Raw genomic sequence first — 6,095 nt, forward strand, 5'->3', positions numbered from 1 at the left:
GAAGGCCTGTGATAAAACTTAAGGTGCAGATTCCCTACAGCTGGATGGCTGAATTGAAGGGAAGAGCGAGGGCGGGACCAGTGGAGGTTTGGTGACTGTTATCAATGTGGCTTCTCAGGAAGTTTCAGAGAAGGAAAAGTTGAGTTCCTTGTATAGCTATGTGTCTACGCGAACTGGTGCAACGAAATGCACAATAAGAGAAGAGGTATGGAATCATCGAGACGGCCCTGACGAAAGGGAAATTGATGTTAGCATTCAGTGCACACCCCAAAACTAAGGGGCAGTCTCTGGAAGAGAGGTTGGGTTTTCCGGTACACGAATTAAAACAAATAGCATCGCAAGGACAGCCTGTCGTGTAGACAACTCTAAGGTGGTAGCCGTGAAGTCATCCTGCGTACCATTGGCAGATGTAAGCAGTGGTACAGGCCTGGTCGAAGAACTTACAGTTAGCTTGCCTCAATGTGGCGCCTCGATTACGTCATGACCAAGTAGAGTGTAGCGCTCGGTGCGAAGAGCAGGAAACGACTATGAAGTCATTCAATTCGGAAATCAAGGAGTGATATCAAGGAGCATGTGACTTGTGTGCAGGCCAAGTAGAAAACTCAGAGGGGGTTACAGCAGTGTCTGTCTGCGAGCCGCCAGCCTGTAGTAACATATACAGCTGGCATGGTTGATGATCAAGTGCATACCTATCTTATAAACAGACAGAAGTTGACACTTAGTGCCGATGATATTTGAACAAGTGAGCTGACAAAGAGGGAAATCACCTATCCAAGCGTTTATGGAAGTGTCACAACTGGAGCTAGTTACAAAAGATGAAGTTAAATGGCAGGATGGTTTATATCTAAAGGTTGACAGTATTTACAGTAAAACGGTTAGTTTTGCAGGAAGTAATTAAAACTATCACAAGCCAGGTCTACTGCAAAGCTCTTTGAGCAATAAGGAAGCTTAGATGCCTTCTGTGGTGTCAGCTGATCAGAAAATTGTTTGGGGTATATTTTTCTATGTCTTAAAGACGTAGGCGCCAAGATGAGACAACGACGTGACTAAGCAGGGCAGTGGAGCGTTTCAGACCACTAACACTTGTAGGATACGACACTGCTGTTGTTGTTCAAGCATTGCCACACTGAGGCAATCAACTTGTCGGGCTGTCAGACTATACTGAGGCACAACTACAGGCAGTGTCTCATCGGAAACGCTACAAAGTTGTTGTTTTGCCTTCAGATGAAACAAAAACAAATACAGTGTTCGTCAAGTCTGGGGCGCTCTAATCCGAAAGTTGAGTTCAAGTAACCAGTCGTGGCATATGAATTTAGACCACATGAACAATGACTTACATTGTTTGTATCCGGCTTCCAAACTACAAATAAGCGGGAAGTGTGATTCTCTAAGATTTGGGCAGGACATTGTAGCTCTGCTGCGAATGGTGCAGTGGACTTCCAGCAGACTTTGTGTGAACACTCAAGGTAATGTAAGTGGATTGATTTTAAGATTGTAGTGAACGTTCGGCAGGATGTGTGGGCAGGATGTGCAGAAACGCGCACTTACCCGCAGTTTTTTATGGGGGGAAAACGTTTACAAAGGGGTGCTTTTTTGATGGGAATGTGCTCGTTTGAAAAATGCGTAACGCTATCAGCCTCAACCAAAAAGCGTGACAATGATGACGCTCAGTTGCGGCACATGTGAGCGTGAACATTTAAAACCAGTAAGGGCCTCTGTGGGGATTTAGGATGCGAGTAAGAAGCGGAAGAAGATAGGCAGGCGTGGCTTAGTCAGGAGCGAGTGAAGAAGGTAGCCAGGGCATGGGGGTGGTGGCCAGCAGAGCTGCTGCATTAAGGTCACTGGGGGCTCCCACCTGAACACAGAGCTTCTTCTCACCAAATGGCGTAGGGCTGGCTTGTGATGGTCTTCTGGCGTTGGCCGAAAAACGTCTTCGGCTTCGTGTGTGAGCTATCAGCCAACGCTGATAGGTCCCTGACCACAACTAGCCCGACGCTTCCTTTTCTGCCAGTCAAATTTGTGAGCGTCTCAACCGCATCGTCACCGCCACCGTTTGCGTGAGTGCGTCTATGCCTCGGTTGCATAACTTCAACTTCAATCATCGGGTCCCGCTATGTGGTGATACGGATACTTTTTCCCTGAAGATAGGTTTCCACCCACAGTTCTTGCCTTTAGCCATTTGTTTTTCCTGTTAACCTCTGTCTAGTTTTGCACGCTGCGTTCTTTGGCTGATATTTATCTTTTAGGGGTTTCTGAAATAGATAGAGTGTTGGCAATTTGGTGGAAACAATGGTCTCGTCGACTCATTTCTCAATACCAGTTATGTCATTGATTTTCGGTTTATGCGAACCAACAAGTAAGCTTGCTCAATAAATAACCTCATCACAGGGGGTCTTTTGTGTTATGAACTACTGGGTTAGTTGGTGCAGGCTCATTGTAGCCAACAGCGGGAAAAACACAGATGATGATGAGAAGTAGAACAGCACCGCCTAAGGGAGTTGACTAAAGCCCCACACCAAGCTCCAGAATAACAATGAAATCAAGTTTAGGCCACTCTGCCGTGGGAGAAAGAACTCTTCATCATTGTGAAACATAGTGTACGAAACGAGTCTCTACGGATATTTCACTAAGGCCTATGGTCCACCATAAGCCGTGTCTAAAGCAACTGGGCAAGGTAGTGTTGGCCAGGAATGTGGCTCACCAAGCAGAATAAGTAGACACGCAAAGGTGTGGTTCACAGTGCATTGATGCGTTCCAGAAACCGCCAGGGAAATTACGGTAGTTCAATATATTTGATTGAGTTGTGATCCAGCAGTGCTCTGCAAATTATTTAGTATCACAATTAAAGCCACTTTTTAATTCTGTCGCAACATATGTTTCTAGAAAAAGAAGCCTTGGTAATCGATAAGAAGTTTTACAAATTGTTGACTGATTCGTTGTTCCCGTGCTGTTGCTGCGCTGAATAGAGCTATAGTGGCAACAACTTTCGCAAACGATGTCAAGCGAGAAAGAAGTCCTCTTCTGCATGTCTTTTTTATAGTGAAGGTACATAAGGAAGATTATTGCTCACGACCATTATTTCGGAAAGAAACTTCTGGTTAAGTATAATTTTATAGTATCTGCGGACACGCATCATAACGGTCAAGCTTTAAAACCTATTCGTTGTGGCCAGCTCTCAGCACCTAATACAATTTTTAGAGCAAGATAACCCCGAGGGCTTATGCTTTCGCATATACAAACGTGGCGATAAGAAACCTTATTAAAAGCAACGTGGCAATATATACTGTGACGAGGTCGGGACGTGCATGAATGGAGCAGACTGTGGGTCGAATAATAAACTGTTTATTTGGGCCGAACTTGTGGCGTGTAAAAGGATTGTCAGTATACTGCATAGTACTGGCACCGATAGTGGTGAGCAGAGCGTCAGCCGTCGATTAACTGACAAGCTTTGATTGATTGATTTACAGGGTTTAACGTCCCAAAACCACCGCATGATTATGAAACACGCCGTAGTAAAGGGCTCCAGAAAGTTTGACCACCTGAGGTTCTTTAACGTGCACCAAAATCTGAGTGCATGGACCGACATTTCCACCTCCATCAGAAATGCAGCCGCCAAAGCCGGGATTTGATCCCGCCACCTGCGGGTCAGCAGCCGAGTACCTTGACCACTAGACCACAGTGTCGGGGCGTTTTTAACTGACAAGCGACGAAGCTTGTCGGCATTTATTCACTTGCCATCGAACATTCTAGCGTTATTGCTAGCAGGGACGTAGATTCAAGAATATAGTGTAATGCTAACTAAGTGGGTGTAATCTTAACGAAATGGTCTACTGCACTCTTGAAGCTTCTCCAACACTGTATGCGTGGTTTGCCCTTGGAATCAAGTACAGCGTAAGGGGTTGATAATAAAACTTGAGGAAAGGAACGTGGCACTTCCCCCCTCTAAAAAAGGCATCGTCTCAATGATTTACAAAAGACAAAACTATAATGATAACGTATGAAAGTAGAAATTATAAACTACAATACAGCAATATTAACAGCAATTACAAAATACACTCTATCAGATCGTTAACGTGCATAAAACAGCTTGAGGCGCGCGACATGAATAGCTTCAGGCCGCAATAGGCGCCGTTTAGAGTTCATAACGCCGTCGGGTGACAATCTTGTGATCAAGTGGGCCGACACTTCGTACTAGCGTGTATTATTCGAACTACCATCACAGAAGTTTTTCGCAGAAGTATTCGATTAGGCTTCTAAGTTCCGGGTCAGCCCGCTGGCGTTCAGCGAAGTCGTCGGCAGTTATCGTTCCCAAGAAGCAGTCGTCATTCAGGTCTTCGGGCGGTGGTGGGTCGACGGGAGCTTGCGACAGGCAGTCAGCGTCGGAGTGTTTTCTGCCAGACTTGTAAATTATGTTAATGTCGTATTCTTGAAGTCTTAGGTTACATTGCGCAAGGTGAACTGAAGGGTCCTTAAATTTAGCTAGCCGACACAAGGTGATAGCTAGCCTACACAAGGCCAACACTTTGCAGAGCCTGCCGTAAAAGTAAGAGCGAAACTTTGACGTCACCCAGATGATGGCAAGGCACTCCTTTTCTGTTGTGCAATTATTCCTTTCTGCCTTAGATAGCGACCGGCTAGCGTAGCTCATGAACCTCTCCAGTCCGTCGGTTCTATGGACAAGGAGGGCGCCGAGTCCTATGCTGCTTGCGTCAGTGTTCACTTCTGTTTCGACGTTTTCATTGAAATGCGGGAGTATTGGAGGCGTCTTCAGGCGTAGTTTTACTTTCCCAAACGCTTACTGCTGTGGCGCTTCTCACTTGAAGTAGACGTTGGTCCTCGTAAGGTTAGTGAGTGGCTCGGTGATGCGGGCAGTTTCTGACGAAGCGCCTGTATTAAGCGCACCGGCCGAGTATTCAACGCATGGCCTTTTTGTTGGTGGGTGGCGGAAATGAAGCGATGGCAGCTTTCTTCTGTGAATCAGGTCTGACTCTGGAATTGCTTATCACGTGACCCAAAAACAAAAGTTCATCATACGCGAAGCGGCACTTTTCTACTTCAGGATGAGTCCGGTAGTCTTGATGGCTTAAAGAAGAACTTCAAGGTGCCGAAGATGCTCATCGAAGCTTGAGAAAAACACGACGACGTCGCCCAAGTAAACGAGAAACGTCTGCCACTTCAATCCTGCCAGCACTGTGCTCATGACGGGATTAAAGTCGCAGGTGCTGAGCAAAGACCGAAGGGCATGAGTTAGAACTCGAAAAGGCCGTGTAGTGTTGTAAACGCTGTCTTTCCTCGGTCTCTTTCATCGACTTCGACTTGCCAGTCGCCAGTCTTGAGGTCAATCGACAAGAAGTTCTTTGTGTTGTAGAGTCAATCAAAGGCGTCACGTGTTCGTGGGAGAGAATAAACATCTTTTTTGTGGCTTTGTTTGGGCGGCGATAATCGACACAGAAATGTAGGATTCCGTTCTTCTTCACTAACACAACGAGTAAGCGGACTTTTAGACGTATAATGAAGGAATGATGACAACAGCCGGGAACTATAAGAATCATCACAGAGAAAGACACCGCAAGATCGGCACTCGAGCACTACCATCTTTCTCGTCCTGTGGCTATCTGCAACCTTCCGCCTGTCCCTTAGGTGTGCCCAATAAATCTCCTTCCATTTGGTGGAGGTGCTGGGTAACCACATCGCCTACGCCCTGGAACTCCGATCCCGCACCCTCCCATCGACAATGCAAGTTGACGCTGCCCAACAGACAGTGCCTCTCGCGGCTGCTACTTGCCCCGGCCCACTTCGCCAGTGATACCTCCCGATGTTTGCGGGCAGCGAAGACCAGAATGTTGAGGACTGGCTGTCGTCATACGAAAAAGTCGTTGGACCCAACATGTGGAATCACGCTACTATGTTGGCCACTGTGAATGTTTATCTCACCTACGTGGCAAAACTGTGGTATACAAGCCACGAAACCAAGTTCGCGAACTGGTCCGCCTTCAAGGAGGCGATATCCGTTGTTTTTGGTCACCTTTCCTGATAGAAGCTACGCGCCGAACAACGTCTGCGCACAAGGGCACAGAAGCCAGGTGAAACTTTAA

Source organism: Rhipicephalus microplus, chromosome 3 (genome assembly GCF_043290135.1).
Source record: "Rhipicephalus microplus isolate Deutch F79 chromosome 3, USDA_Rmic, whole genome shotgun sequence".
NCBI classification, from domain to species: domain Eukaryota; kingdom Metazoa; phylum Arthropoda; class Arachnida; order Ixodida; family Ixodidae; genus Rhipicephalus; species Rhipicephalus microplus.